Below are 16,774 nucleotides of genomic sequence, written 5' to 3' on the forward strand. Positions count from 1 at the left end.
GTTAGAGGTGGTATCCCTCGCTGAGTCCGAGGGAACAACCAATCCTGGACGTTAAACAGATTAAGATAGATAGATAGAAAGAAAGAAAGAAAGAAAGAAAGAAAGAAAGAAAGAAAGAATGAATGAATGAAAGAAAGAAAGATTGAGAACTAATACCGAAAACCCCATGGCACTACAGCCCTTGAAGGGCCTTGGCCTATCAAGCGACCGCTGCTCAGCCCGTAGGCCTGCAGATTACGAGGTGTCGTGTGGTCAGCACGACGAATCCTCTCGGCCGTTATTCTCGGCTTTCTAGACCGGGACCGCTATCTCACAGTCATATAGCTCCTCAATCCTAATCACATAGGCTGAGTGGACCTCGAACCAGCCCTCAGGTCCAGGTAAAAATCCCTGACCTGGCCGGGAATCGACCCCGGGGCCTCCGGGTAAAGGGGCAGGCACCTCTACACCATGGGGCTGACTCGAGAACTAATATCTCAGTAATAATATTTCAAGTCCACACTGACCAGTCATTTTATTTTGACAAACCTCTCACGTCAAAATTTGTACCCGTGACCCCTACACAGCCCTGTTCGATTTGTTTTCCTTTTGGCGCGAAAATGGTGCAGTTAAGTTCCTCGCGCGAAGACAAAGGGAAGGGGGCTTGGCTCTCTTCAGTGGACGGACACCAGTATGTTGTGTTGCGAGTGCTGTCAGTCGTTGTTTGAGCGCTGTTGAGTGCGGAGCTCGCGTGTCGTATGCTGAACTGTGTTGTGGTGCTGTACGCGTGTTAAATGTTATTCATCGTCAGAGGGATTGGCGCTGCAGTCGCTGCACAGGTGAGTGTAGAGTCAGTTCATGCTACACTGGTGCTTGGCTATGCACTGCCAGTTGTCCGCTCTCAACCTCTTTCGCTCCAATAACATCGTGTTTTAGCGTATGCCATTTTAAGGGCACCTGGATGCATAACTGACATGTTTCAAGGCTCGCTGTGTACTTTAAAATTGTAAGAAAATATTCGTTCCGAGACTGCCGAACTTTTCTCACATTTGAACATTAATAAAATACTTGTCCGCCTCTGTGGTGTAGTGGTTAGCGTGATTAGCTGTCACCCCCGGAGGTCCGGGTTCGATTCCCGGCTCTGCCACGAAATTTGAAAAGTGGTTCGAGGGCTGGAACGGGGTCCACTCAGCCTCGGGAGGTCAACTGAGTAGAGGTGGGTTCGATTCCCACCTCACCCATCCTGGAAGTGGTTTTCCGTGGTTTCCCATTTCTCCTTCAGGCAAATGCCGGGATGGTACCTAACTTAAGGCCACGGCCGCTTCCTTCCTTCTCCTTGCCTGTCCCATCCAATCTTCCCATCCCTCCACAAGGCCCCTGTTCAGCATAGCAGGGGAGGCCGCCTGGGCGAGGTGTTGGTCATTCTTCCCAGTTGTATTTCCCGACCCAAAGTCTGAAGCTCCAGGACACTGCCCTTGAGGCGGTAGAGGTGGGATCCTTCGCAGAGTCCGAGGGAAAAACCGAACCTGGAGGATAAGCAGATTAAGAAGAGAAGAATAAAATACTTGTATAATATCAACTACTGTATATGTATCTCTTAATTCATCTAACAGGGATTGAAACAGCAACAAACTGCATGTATTAATTACAATTTCTGCCACAACTTGAGATACAAAATTTTCACGGAGAATGTTACTGCTTCAATCAAAATTATTTTCGTGTAAGTTAATAACACCAGAGCCTACAATATACTTACAAGTGTATCCTAAACGTATCCCTCCATATTCAAATGGGCTCTCAAAAGAGAAAAATATTAGAGATGTTAGTGTCATACTAATATTTAAGGGAAAACATGTCAGTTTCGGAAAAGTAGCGTTGGGTGACAGCTGAGGGGGAGGGGCAGTGATGCCGCCATAGTTCAATAGCGATTTTGTTTCAGGAACATGATATATCTTTTTGGTTTCCGGGAAAATTCAGTGATCTTCATTCTTTCTTCCTAGCCTTTTTCCCCAGTGTCTTGGAGTCGACACTTGATGGGATTTGTCCCCCTTTTAGGGTCGGATGTCCTTTTAGGTGGGGGAAGAATGTAGTCACTACTGCATATTTCTGCGGTGGTTAATAGAGTAATGTGTTGTTTGCAAATGAGAATACGTATTAAGACAAACACAAACACCATTGATCCTGATAAATTAACTATTACCAGTTAAAATTCCCGGCCCGTATTCAAAAGAAAAACCAAACACTGATTTTTTTTCTACAGCATGTGTTTTACGTCGCACCGACACAGAAAGGTGTAATGGTGACGATGGGGTAGGACAGGGATAGGAGTGGGAAGGGAGTGACTGTGGCCTTAATTAAGGAACAGTCCTAGCATTTGACTGGTGTGAATAACGAGAAACAACGGAAAACCATCTTCAGAGCTGTCGACAGTGGAGTTCGAACCCACTATCTCCCGAATGTAAGCTAACAGCTGCCCGCCCCTAACCGCAAGGCCAACTCGCTCGTTGGCTACATATAAGAGAGGCCCTAATTTTGAAACCCTAGTGTAGTAGAATACATCTTCCATTGGCACAATGACTAAAGTAGACAATCGAGCCAAAATAACAAGATAAATGAATTCAGATAAAACGAATATAGGCCTAATGCAAAAACAAGTTTTAATTCTTTCCTTTGTTATTTCTTTGTTGTGAACAACTGACGTTTCGAACTAATTCCACATCTGATGATGATGATGATGATGATGATGATGCTTGTTGTTTAAAGGGGCCTAACATGTAGGTCATCGGCCCCTAATGGTACGAAATGTAATGACAAATTAAAAGTCCAAAATCCTCCACTGACCAAAATGCAAAACGCGAGGACGAAGAATGAATTTAAAACAATCAGTGGAACTGACCCACAATGCCTCACATTCACAGAAGCTGACGTAAAACAATAGTATTACCATAGCGTATCGGTTGTATTATTATTATTATTATTATTATTATTATTATTATTATTATTATTATTATTATTATTATTATTATTATTGTTATTATCATTATTATTATTATTATTATTATTATTATTATTATTATTATTATTATTATTATTATTATTATGGTATTACTGACCAAGGGACTGCTTCTGCAGCACAATACTGAATCGATGATGCTTGTAGTGTAAAGGGGTCCAAATCCAAGTCATCGGCCCCTCATAATGGTACTTATCGCTAGGAAAGTAGAACCATGATATTTGACATGTTGCGGTACTAATCGAAAGTAGCATAGACTAGCGGCATTCCACACATTATGGTACTACTCACAGGTAATGAAATTCGCACATGCAATACAAACCTATGGCATTTCGCACATTGCGGCGCCATTTACGGGCAACGCAAACCTATGGTGTTCATCACACAAGTGTACTAACAACAGGGACTCGTACTATCCCGTGGTGTTTCTCATATAGTGGCTACTAATCATAGGCAAGCCAGAACCATGGTGTCGCTCATATAATGCTACTATTCACAGGTACTGTAAAAGCCGGCAACGCACTTTGTTGCTAATAATCACAAACCTATTTGATACCTAACATAGTGATACTAGGCGCAAGTAAAAGTGACCCATGGTGTTCCCCGCGTGGTGGTAATAATTACAAGTAGTCTCGTGGTTCTAATTCGATCATCCGTTGGTCGTTCCTTTTAGTCGCCTTTTACGACAAGCAGGAGATACCGTGGGTGTATTCTTCGTCTGCGTCCCCCACCCACAGGGGTTAATTCTACCTTTAACCTTCACTCTGACAATACGTCATTAACATTTTGCGACCACTAGTTTAATAAATTTGTAAGAATAATACTCCGTGTTTAACATCCTTAATGTAGGCCTGCTATCGAGGCAAGCGTGAGTGGTGCGTGGTATCTTTCTAGCTTCTTGGAGCCCTGCATGAAAATCGGCGGATATACGCTGTGGTAAGAGTAATTTTAGCACCGCATCGCAGGCTCATAAGGATATGACGTATGAATAATTGTTTAGGTCAGTGGTTTTTAAACTGTGGTACGCGTGAGACCTTTAGTGGGGTACGCAAGCAGCCTTCAGGGAAAAAATGTAAGAAAAATATGAAATATAGAAATAAATAAGAATAAAGTCAAATATGCGTATATGGAGCCATCTTCGCTTGAAAGTTTCGCCTGGACTGCAACACATCAGAAAGCGGTGTCACGCCATGCAGGAACCCCACTGTCGGCAGCCCTGAAGATGGTTTTCCGTGGTTTCCCATTTTCACACCAGGCAAATGCTGGAGCTGTACCTTAATGAAGGCCACGGCCGCTTCCTTCCCACTCCTCGGCCTTTCCTATCCCATCGTCGCCATAAGACCTACCTGTGTCGGTGTGACGTAAAGCAAATATTAAAAAAAAGACAAATATGTTACTAATGTGTCTCTTTGTAGAGTATGTGGCACAGCTTTATTTCATCATCATCATCATCATCATCATTTTACCCTCCAGGTTCGGTTTTTCCCTCGGACTTAGCGAGGGATCCCACCTCTACCGCCTCAAGGGCAGTGTCCTGGAGCTTCAGACTCTTGGTCGGGGGATACAACTGGGGAGTATGACCAGTACCTCGCCCAGGCGGCCTCACCTGCTATGCTGAACAGGGGCCTTGTGGAGGGATGGGAAGACTGGAAGGGATAGACAAGGAAGAGGGAAGGAAGCGGCCGTGGCCTTAAGTTAGGTACCATCCCGGCATTCGCCTGGAGGAGAAGTGGGAAACCACGGAAAACCACTTCCAGGATGGCTGAGGTGGGAATCGAACCCACCTCTACTCAGTTGACCTCCCGAGGCTGAGTGGACCCCGTTCCAGCCCTCGTACCACTTTTCAAATTTCGTGGCAGAGCCGGGAATCGAACCCGGACCTCCGGGGGTGGCAGCTAATCACGCTAACCACTACACCACAGAGGCGGCTCACAGCTTTATTTAACGTATATTTACGGGAGTCTACTGTGCTATACTGTCATAAAATTGCTTGTGTTCATTTAATAAGTAGGGGAATCATTTTCTTCAAATTAGTTTTCAACTGTGAGGCGATTTCTGCACTCCAGTGGTTGTAGTTCCATCGTAAGTAGGTCTTCTGGTTTCCTTCCCTTCTTTATAATGTTGCATGTTGTCCAGGGGGCAATATCAGAGAAGGATGTTTCCTCCTTCGTGAGTTTAATCCAAGAAACCCGGATATAAGCAATTTTGCTGTGTTCACATAGCTATCTGCAGCTTTGTGTAAATCCTTGAAATCATTCTCCACCATATTTACAACAATATAAGGATGTTTTGGCCTACTAGCTGTTATTAATGTTTCGAGATCATGTGGCACAACCGTCTTACTGACACGTTTCCTCTTCTCAATCATAGCAAAGTCACGGTCACAAGGAAGAAAGGAATGACCACTAACAAGAAACCTGTGACTGATTTCATCATAGTGACCTTTCGCAACGAGATGCAGAAGAGCAACCATCACATTCTGTGTTACACGCGATACACACGCTACTATCAACTGGTGAGAACAAGCGGCACTTACAAGGGGGCATTCCCTACTCGTCACCACCGATTTCGCTCAAATGTATAGAACATGCAGGACTTGGCTAGAAATGAAAGTACCCGAAGTGGGAACACCAGATGGCCAAGCGTATAGAAAATAAAAATAAAAATAAATATGTTGACGCGGCTCTCGCACCTTATAAGCCACTTACGTTAGGGCGCACGCCGAGCAGTTGTTGGCGTAGCGGTAAGAGCTCGGACTGGTAATTCGATGGCCGTGGGTTCAACTCCCTGTGTGGAGACTGATTTTTCTGTCAACTTTTATATTATTCATTTTCCAATTAAGCAAAGAGGTGAATAATTCATTTTATTTATTTATTTATTTATTTATTTATTTATTTATACGCAAAAGGCATAGAAAAAATAAAAAATGGGATTTAATTGTCGTCCGCCTCTGTGGTGTAGTGGTTAGCGTGATTAGCTGCCACCCCCGGAGGTCCGGGTTCGATTCCCGGCTCTGCCACGAAATTCGAAAAGTGGTACGAGGGCTGGAACGGGGTCCACTCAGCCTCGGGAGGTCAACTGAGTAGAGGTGGGTTCGATTCCCATCTCAGCCATCCTCGAAGTGGTTTTCCGTGGTTTCCCACTTCACCTCTAGGCGAATGCCGGGATGGTACCCAACTTAAGGCGACGGCCGCTTCCTTCCCTCATCCTTGCCTGTCCCTTCCAATCTTCCCATCCCCCTACAAGGCCCCTGTTCACCATAGCAGGTGAGGCCGCCTAGGCGAGGTACTGGTCATACTCCCCAGTTGTATCCCCCGACCAAGAGTCTGAAGCTCCAGGACACTGCCCTTGAGGCGGTAGAGGTGGGATCCCTCGCTGAGTCCGAGGGAAAAGCCGAACCTGGAGGGTAAACAGATGATGATGATGATGATGATGATGATTTAATTGTCAGACTTTTTTCTACCTGCACCAAGAATCTATTGTTTGTGTACAGCCGCCAGGAGCAACCTTCACTTGTCAGGTGGAAACGAATCTTACAACGAAACGACTATTTACGTTTATGGCACATTCTCCAAGGAAGGGAGATAGTCAATAAAGAAGAAGAAAAAATTTCTTTTTGAACACGTCGGGAAAGTTCGTAACTCCAAATTTTCTACAATTGTGCGCTCATAAAGAAAACGTCCTATATGCCTTTTGCATTTTTTTTTTTTTTTTTTTTTTGCGTCGCACCGACACAGATAGGTCTTACAGCGACGATGGGAGAGGAAAAGCCTAGGAATTGGAAGGAAACGGCCGAGGCCTTAATTAAGCTACAGCCCCGGCATTTGCCTGGTGTGAAAATGGGAAAACACGGAAAACCATCTTCAGGGCTGCCGACAGTGGGGCTCGAACCCACTATCTCCCGATTACTGGATACTGGCCGCACTTAAGCGACTGCAGCTATCGAGCTCGGTCCTTTTGCATACAAATGAATAAAATAAATTAAGAAATATTCTCCACACGGGGAGTCGAACCCACGACCGTCGAATTACTAGTCCAAGCTCTTACCGCTACGCCAACAACTGCTCGGCGTGCGGGCTAACGTAAGTGGCTTATACGGTGCGAGAGTGGCGTCAACATGATTATTTTTATTTTTATTGGCTATACGCTTGGCCATCTGGAGTTCACACTTCGGGTAGTTTCATTTCTAGCCAAACCCTGCATGTGAATAAATTTGAGCGAAATCGGTGGTGACGAGTAAGGAATGCCCCCTTGTTAGACCCTTATTAACTAAACGTACTGCTGGAGATACAGCTCCTGTCATTTTCCGAGGACATTAAAAACTACAAGACAAACTAAGTATTCCGCTCGGCACATAGACCTCTTTAAACCATTCAACTCAAATTTGCTTACTTCGGTACTTAGACTCCTTCTAATTTATATTATTCGTTTATTAATTTGATATTGAGGCTAAAATCTAGCGTTTTGTGAAACTTTCATACAAACATGGTATCCTTTTTAATGATAATGACATGTTCAGATTTTAGGATATAGAAAATCAATCGCCAACCCACGCACATACGGTAATTAAAAATAAATCAAAATGTTACTAGACTTGCTTCCTACGAACAATTTTTACAGTTCTCGGAGACGCAGAAGTGCCGAAATTTTGTCGCACTGGAATTTCTATACGTGCTAGTAAAGAAACCGACAAGAAGCCAGCGCATGTGAGCACCTTCAAATACCACAGGACTGAGCCGGGATCGAACCCACAAAATTGACCTCAGAAGGCCAGCACTTTACCGTCTGAACAACTCATCCTCTCTCCCACAAGTTGAGAGCCCCTGGGGTTCCCATTTTTGTCGCCTCTTACGACAGGCAGGAGGATACCGTGATGTATTCTAACATCCCCATCCACGGGGGGGGGGGGATATGCCAGTTGTAGCCTCTACACTACAGTAAGTCTTGGTCGATTTAGAGGTAAGAGTGAAGAATACCTCGAAGAACCTAGATCACAGAGGCGTGCTGAAGGATCAGGAGTAATTTTTTTGCAGCTTGATTAGAAATTTCCGGTTGTTATTCTCTTCTTAAATTCGCCCAGAAATTAATGAGGGGTCCAGTTCTTAATTTCTCGGTTTCAGTCGTTCCCGTTCGACCGGACTTACATTCTTAGTAATGGAGAATCATTGTTGTACTTTGAGTCATCAGTCCATAGGCTGGTTTGATGCAGCCCTCCATGTCACCCTATCCTGTGTTAACCTTTTCATTTCTACGTAAATACTACACCCTAGATCTGCTCTAATGTGCTTGTCATATTCCTACCTCGGTCCCCCGTACCGTTCTTACCACCTACACTTCTAAAAAATCTACTGAACAAGTCTTGGGTGTCTTGAGATGTGTCGTATCTCTTCTTATCGTAAATAATTTTATTGGCTTTACGACCCAATAAGTACTTTTACGGTTTTCGGAGTCTCCTCGTCAAATTTAGCCAAATCGATCTCTCCTCACCCATTCGACTCAGTATCTCTTCATTCGTGATTCGATCTACCTATCTCACCTTCAACATGTCCGACTCGTTGGCTGAATGGTCAGCGTACTGGCCTTCGGTTCAGAGGGTCCCGGGTTTGATTCCCGGCCGGGTCGGGGATATTTTAAGCTTCAATGGCCCGGAGGCTGGGTGTTTGTGCTGTCCCCAACATCCCTGCAACTCACACACCAGCATAACACTATTCTCCACCACAATAACACGCAGTTACCTACACATGGCAGATGCCGCCCACCCTCATAGGAGGATCTGCCTTACAAGGGTTGCACTCGGCTAGAAATAGCCACACGAAATTAAAATTATTACGTTCAGCATTTTTCTGTAACACCACGTTTCAAAAGCCTCTATTCTCTTTCCTTCTGAGCTAGTTATCGTCCATGTTTCAACTTATACAATGCCATGCTCCAGACGAAAGTCTTCAGAAACGTATTTCCAATTTCTATAACAATGTTTAAAGTGAACAAATTTATTTTCTTAAGAAAGGCTTTCCTTGCTTGTGCTGGTCTGCATTTTATGCCCTCCTTACTTCTGCCATCGTATGTTATTCTACTACCCAAGTAACAAAATTCTTCGACTTCCTTTAAGATTTAATTTCCTAATCTAATATTTTCTGCATCACCTGAATTCGTTCAACTGCATTCCATTACTTTTGTTTTAAACTTAATTTTCTTGTACTCCTTGCCCAAGACTCTGTCCATACTATTCAGAAATTTCCACAGATGTTCTGCAGACGATAAAATAACAATATAATCGGAAAACCTGACAGTTTTGATATCCTATCCTTTGATTGTGATTCCCTCTCCAGATTCATCTTTGATTTTCTTTCCGCTTCGCTGATATAAATCCTAAAGCAGCCCTCTACCGTTGTATTAATGTTTCCACGGTAAAGCAAACTCGGTAAATGCAACAGCTATTTATTATGCAGGATCGAAATCCAGTGGTGCAGAATCATGATATAAAATTATTAATAGTATGATAGTATAAATTAAATGTACATGCACCACATTATCCACCATTGCAGGGAATATTTTACGAGCTGTGTGTAATCATGGAGTTCCACCAAAGACAATTTGAGAGTCATTGTTGTAACATTGCTAAAACGTGAATATTTTTTAGTTCTGAAATACACAATCTGATGAAAAGTATCTGGTCGCCTGTTCGAAGATATCCTCTAAGTGTTCTTCGCGTGAACTGCCCAGCAGGGAACATCAACAAAGGACGACACCGCCCTTGGTCTTCATCAAAGCTCGCACTCTGCGGGACAGACTGTAATAATAGGTTGGTTTCAAATATGATTTTCTTCTAAACATGTATTTGTTGAATTCGCCCTTTGTATTCGCAACGCCACATGTAATCTTTATAATTTGATTATAATTATTCTTTATTTATTTTTGTTTGCAAATTGACCACTTAAGATCACGCTAAATTTCATTGTTTCTTTGTCTGAAGTTTCCTCTTCCTCCATTACTCCTGCATATGGCGCTATGCTGTTTCTTCTGTGCATCCGTACAGGCTCTTCCCGTCTTTGCAGTTCTTTCGAACTGAAACCCTTCAAAAAATTTAATCATGATCCGAAATCTTTTCTGTTTAACATCTGAACTTCGTGGATGTTTGAATTCTCTAGATTTTTACGAACTTCCTTAATCTATACCGCCGTTGTCTTTTTTTTTTTTTTTCCACAGCTAGCCGAATAACTTTCTGCTCAGTCTGGTTTTGTCCATTCTGTACAAATGTCCGAGAAATGATAAGCTCACGGCTGCGTGCTCCTAACCGTACGGCGAACTCGCCTGGAAAGAAAAATTTAGCTCGCATTAAATTACGAGTTGCGTTCTTTAGTCGCCCTTTGAGAGACACAATTGGCCGTGAATTTGACTACAACAAGGCTGACCTTGAACCTTACGCTCAATGTTACCATCACTGCTTCACTCACATCGTGATTTTTGTTCCTTATCCTCTTGATCCTGTCTTCATTCCTTTTCCTACTGGGTGCTTTCAGGGATTTTACCTCAGTGGATAGGTATTTCGGTAAATTTGGAAAAATACAAGGCACCGCTCCTGGTTTTAATTTCCACCTCACACGAGTTAGTTTAACGCTTTTGCCGTTCACAAGGAAACAGCCCGCCTTTACAAGTTATTTAAATCTGCCGGAAAATGCAGGTTACATATTCTGCTTTTGGCTGACAATTGCTTATCTTTCCGCGGAATAACTCTCCCCCACTTCGCAAACAGATTTTTTTCTTTTGGTGGTATAAGAAAATCGTCTACCTTTCGTAATTCGATTTACAACCAGGAACGAAACAGTACGATTTTTTTCTCGAAATAATAGAAAACTAGTTGACTGCACACACAAAGCTCTGCACAAATATTAATACATACTTTCGGAAAATATCAAAACAAATAAGTACCCTCGAAGGCGAGTTGTAGGGCTACTCTCTCTTACAATAATAATGATCATCATCACCACTACCACCACCATGGCCACCAGCAGCATGCAGCATCGTGCTTTACTGTACTTTTACTCTCGCGGCGATGATGCGACAGCAAAACTAGATTCCGTTACAAGGTGTTCAGCAACAAACTTCTGTCCGTGAGAAAGTTTTCCAACAAGCATATTAAAAACAAAATTTCACTGTAAGCTGAAAAACTGTAAATGAGAGAAAGGCCACCCTGTGGAAACTGCCGTCCTATGCACTGAATAGGTTGCCTAGGCCTAAATCTGACACTGCTGAAAAGTGAAGAAATATCTTGGGGCCGAACAAGTTGGCCGTGCGGTTAAGGTCGCGCAGTTGTGAATGTGCGTTCGGGAGATATTGGGTTTGAACCTCACTGTCGAGAGACCTGGAGATGATTTTCCGTTGTTTTCCATTTTCACACCAGGCAAATGCTAGGGCTGAACCAATTATCTTGGGAGTTGATAGGAAAGCACAATACTGAAGGGATTATGAAGATATTTTCTGCAGTTGTGCTAACCCGTCAACCAAAAGTACAACAGATAGCAAATACATATAAATCCGTACCTTGCAGGACAGATCAACCTTACGATGGCTGTAGAGTATATTATTATTATTATTATTATTATTATTATTATTATTATTATTATTATTCCACCGCTACTTCCTACACACTGATGGGATCGCGGGTGGGAAGTGCGTCACACATGTGGACTTGTTCCTATTTTACGGCTGGGTGCCCTTCTTGATGCCAACCGCATATGCGGGCGATAGTTTCTGTGGTACAGTAGCTAATAGTGTGTTGTGTTGTGTGCATAAAAGGATGGGTATATTGTGAAAACGTGTCGTCTCAAAACTCACGAATCTCAAAACTCGCGAATACCAGGAAGAGATTAGTAAGAGAAGGTTTCTGTACCTGGACCAGTCTCAAAACTCACGAGCAGTGCCAGTTCTTCTTTGAATGGATAAATGTCCACCCTATTGGTGATGGGATAATGGGATACTTTTAATAATCGAATAACTTCCATCCGATTATTTAAATAATCGAATGAATAATCAAATCAAATAATCGAATGAGTTTCAAATATCATTCAGTTATATCGCACAGAATAATCGGATGCGGCATGAATACATTTTTCGGTTTAAGTGTGTCGGATAGATAACCGATTGAAGTAAGCGAATAGGTGAACGCTTACGAAAAATAGAAATACGCTTTATTACAAATGAATCTCCAAATGTTGAAACTAAATGAGTGAATTAACTGCCTTGATCTCTGATATCTCTAAATAAAATTCCTTATTCAAGAAAATGCCGCCTTCTGGCCGCATAATGGAATTAAGCCCCAGTACGATCAACTGGCAGTTTCTTTTAACTAGCAGCGGGCATTATACCTACTTTAATTTTATGTCGTTCGGCTGCGTGCATGAATGGTTAGCATGCTGGCCTTTAGTCCAAGAGGTCCAGTGGGCCCGCGTTCGGTTTCCGGTCGGGTAGGAGGTTTTAACTTTCATTAGATAAATTCCTATGGCTCGGGGACTGGATATTCATGCCGACTTCAGCATTAGACTTCATCTTAGGTAGGGCCTCATCCTCTCAGACGTGCAGGTCAACTATACGGCGCCAGGTCTAAAGACCTGCACCAGACCTCTCCGGTGGCCACATGCCATTATTATAAATTTATGTGAAAGGAAAAAAATACATTTTATTAGCTTTAAGATAACAGCAAAATTAAAAACAATGTTTAATAATACACCTCAGTCTTTTTCATTCACTAACCATTATTTTTCCCTTGCGAGTCGGGGTGGCACAATAACATTCACAGTATCCCCTGCCTGTCGTAAGAGACGACTAAAGGGACCCCAGGGGCTCTTATTTAAGAAAAGACTAGATAAACAACTGGTAGGCAATCTGCTACCTGGGTGACTGCCCTAAATCGGTTTGAAAACATGGCTTGAAGGGAAGCGTGAGTCACCGCCCACCTCATCCCACCTGCAGTCATCGCAAGCACCTGCTGTCCGGATTCGTGAATTTTGAGACTCATTAGAATGTTTACTTTAGCTACCAGTTTGTAGTCGTGAGTTTTGAGACTCGTGCGTTTTGAGACGTAACCTGTGAAATAACACTAATACCCAGTCTACGAGTTTGAGGAATGAACAAGACGCAGGTAAGAGTCGCCACCAAGCCGGAAATCAAACTCGGGACCCTCTCAACCTAAGGCCTAAATGCTGACCATTCAGTAGCTGTACACTCTACGTAGTACCATTTGAGCTGCAAACTCTTCGGTTCAAAGACACATATGTGAACTGTAGCCTGCAGATCACTTCCATGCAGCACAGCAGAAAAAATTCAAGGCCTTATCCCCTTCCATAATATACGATTAAGTTCGTGCAGTTCTTTACTGCCGGTGCCGCAGAGAGAGAAAGAGAGAGAGAGAGAGAGTAGTTCGGTCATTACTAAGCTGAGGACTATTGGGCGCACAATATTCATATACAACCAACTGGATAACTACAAAACTAATGAAGAGCCACCGGGCGAGTTGGCCGTGCGGTTAGGGGTGTGCAGCTATGAGCTTGCATCCGGGAGATAGTGGTTTCGAACCCTACAGTCGGCAGCCCTGAAGACGGCTTTCCGTGGTTTTCTATGTTCACACCAGGAAAATGCTGGGACTGTACCTTAATTAAGGCCACGACTGATTACTTCCCACTCCTAGGCCTTTCCTATCCCTTCGTCGCCATAATACCTATCTGTATGGGAAAGAAGCAAAACGAATTGTAAAATAATATGTTAAAAAATAATGAAGAGCCAATTGCAATCTGAACTATATAATGTTTATGAAAAATGTTACAGGACCATTTTCACTGTTACAATCAGGTCAGACGGATAAGGATATCAAGAACAAACGGTAGAGGAATGTTGTTGTTTATGTATGGTATTGTGTAAATTCCTCGCAGGTACACTTCTTCTCCTTCTTCTTATTATTATTCTGTTTTTCCCATACATATGGGTTCGAGGGTACGAACTGCGTAGCACATGTGGGTTTGGCCATGATTTACGGCCTGTTTCCCTTTCTGACGCCAATCCTATGTGGAGGTGGTGGTGATTATTGTTTTAAGAGGAAGTACAACCAGGCAACCATCCTCTATTAACACTAATCAGAGGGGAAAAATGGAAGGGATCCGACACTTCGGAAAATGAAGGTAGCGATCAAAGGAAGACAAGGGCTCCCACGAAGGGCGGGAAAATTAAATACTCCCTAGGTCTCGACACCTAATACCGTCGAGGTCAGAAAAGAACAAGAGTTGACCAAGGGCGGTCGGATAGGATAGATGAAAGTGAGAAACCTGTCACAAGTAAGAGGAAGCAATGCCAGAACTCACCTAAGGGCCCCGTGGTCGCCAACCCACATTGCAAAATTAAAATCCCATGCGGCACCTTTTAGTTGCCTCTTACGACAGGCAGGGGATACCATGGGTCTATTCTACCTCCCCCACCCAGACGGGGACCCTCTATGGAGGGATCTAATCACTATTTGTGTTTCTGTGGTGTGTTGTCTGAATATGAAGAGGAGAGTGTTGGGACAAACACCAAGTCCCCCGAGCCAGTATAATTAATCGGACGCGATTAAAATCTCCGACCCGGCCGGGAATCGAACCGGGGACCCTCTAAACCGAAGGTCTCAACGCCGAACATTCAGACAAGGAGTCGGAAATAATTGTATTGTTGTGGATATCCATAGGGTTTGTATCTTCATGGGAGGTGAATTATATTTTGATAACAATTAAATTAAATGCGAGGAACACACAATACCATACGCTCATTCTTAAGGCAAGGAACGTTCATTTGAGACTGAGTTCGACCAGGTAAAATGAAAGGGTAGTCCGCTTCTGTGGTGTAGTAGTTAGTAGGCTCCGCCGCGAATATTGAAAAGTGGTGTGAGGGCTGGAACAGGATCCACTCAGACTCGGGAGATCAGCTGAATAGGCGGGGGGGGGGGGGATGGGTGTTCGATTCCCACTTCAGCCATCTTCGAAGTGGTTTTCCATGGTTTCCCACTTCTCGTGCAGGCAAATGCCGGGATGGTTCCTTACTTAAGACCACGGCCGTTTCCTTCCCTCTTCCTTGTCTACATTTTCCAATTTCCCCCTCCCCCCACAAGGCCCCTGTTCAGCATAGCAAGTGAGGCTGCCTGGGCGAGGTACTGGTTCTCCTTCCCACCCACGATCCAAAGTCTCACGCTCCAGGACACTGCCCTTGAGGCGGCAGAGGTTTGTATCCCTCGCTGAGTCTGAGGGAAAAACCAACCCTGGAGGGTAAACGGAGGAAGAAAGGAAGAAAATGGAAGAATAGTTAGAAACAAAATCAGACCCGCCTATGTGAGGAGCGTGATAGACTAGTCGCATTGTCTTTGACATCTCACCAAGCCGTCCGCGGGTCGAATCCGTGTCAGTGCATTTGTTTAAAAAAAAATATGAACCCGAATTCCACGTAAAATTGGAGGTCATTTAGCTATGATCACGGTATGAACACTTAGGCCTACGTAGAACTAGCTTCCTCTGTGGTCCAGTTGTAGATAGTGGGTTCAAACCCAACAGAGTTAGTTGGAAAAAGGTCCATTCGACACTCCATGTCGTTCGATACTGACATGTAAAACATCTCTGGCGATACACTTACCCGACAAAATGAATTAAAACTCAGTCATAGGTCGTCAACTGTCTCTGCCTTCTTGCAGTGTGAAACGGAATGGCGAAATCGACAAGCAGGTAGCCTAAATGGTGCTAATTTAAATGCTTGCACACAGTAGCCGAGGCTATACGATTATGATAAATCATAATTTTATGGTTTTACGTCCCCCTAACTATTTTTACGGTTTACGGAGACACCGAGGTGCCGCAGTTTTGTCCATCGTGTGTTCCTTTAAGTGCCGGTAAATCTACCGACACAGGGGTGACGTATTTGAGCCCCTTCAAATACCACCGGACTGAGCCAGGATCGAACCTGCCACCTTAGTCTCAGAAAGCCAGCGCCTCAACCATATGAGCCACTCTGCCCCACATTATTATTATTATTATTATTATTATTATTATTATTATTATTTCGCCATAAGACCTATCTGTGTCGGTGCGACGTAAAGCCCTTAGCAAAAAAATATTATTATTATTATTATTATTATTAGTATTATTATTATTATTATTATTATTATTATTATTATTATTATTATTATTATTATTATTATTATTATCTAATGGTTTAACATCATATTAACACATCGAAGGTTTTCAGCGACAGAACGTTAGGAAAGGGTTGGGATTGGGAAGGAAGCAGCCGTAGCCTTATTTAATTAAGGTAGCCTGGTGTGAAAATGGGAAACCATAGAAAACCACCTTGAAGGCTGCCGACGGTCTGATTCGAACCCACCATCTCCCGAATGCAAGCTCACAGTTATGCGACCGTAAACGCACGGCCAACACGCTGGTATTATTATTATTATTATTAGTAGTAGTAGTAGTGGTAGTGGTAGTAGTACGTAAAACTAGAAGCTTACTTACTAGCTTGGTTCGTGTCAACACTTAATGTGCGGTTCTGAGCCTCAGGCGATCTGGGACATATTGAGAAGAGGGATCGAGTCTGTTTCGAACAAGAAGAAAACTATGATTTGCAGGTTTAGGCAAGAACATCTCACCAAAATACCATAGCAATTCGTATACATTATCCCTTTTAGAGTATCTAATTGAAAGTAAAGTGATATGTTCATCGTCCGATACACTACATCGTTTTACCCGCTGTGCTGAAGACTATATTCCTAGAAAA

General features: G+C 43.3%; 1 protein-coding gene across 4 annotated transcripts in view; it reads left to right on the top strand.

The window, feature by feature from the left end:
• LOC136879173 (EF-hand calcium-binding domain-containing protein 4A) overlaps positions 1-16,774 on the top strand; it is a 659,860-nt gene that overhangs the window by 75,231 nt on the left and 567,855 nt on the right. For 2 of the 4 annotated variants that reach the window (XM_067152935.2, XM_067152937.2), the window contains exon 1: positions 705-818. The exons of the other annotated variants lie outside the window; for them this stretch is intronic. The gene's annotated coding sequence lies outside the window, so the exon portion shown is untranslated. Of the gene's footprint in view, positions 1-704; positions 819-16,774 lie in introns of those variants that run through there. 4 annotated transcript variants of the gene reach the window in all.

Source organism: Anabrus simplex, chromosome 8 (genome assembly GCF_040414725.1).
Source record: "Anabrus simplex isolate iqAnaSimp1 chromosome 8, ASM4041472v1, whole genome shotgun sequence".
In the NCBI taxonomy this organism is placed as follows: domain Eukaryota; kingdom Metazoa; phylum Arthropoda; class Insecta; order Orthoptera; family Tettigoniidae; genus Anabrus; species Anabrus simplex.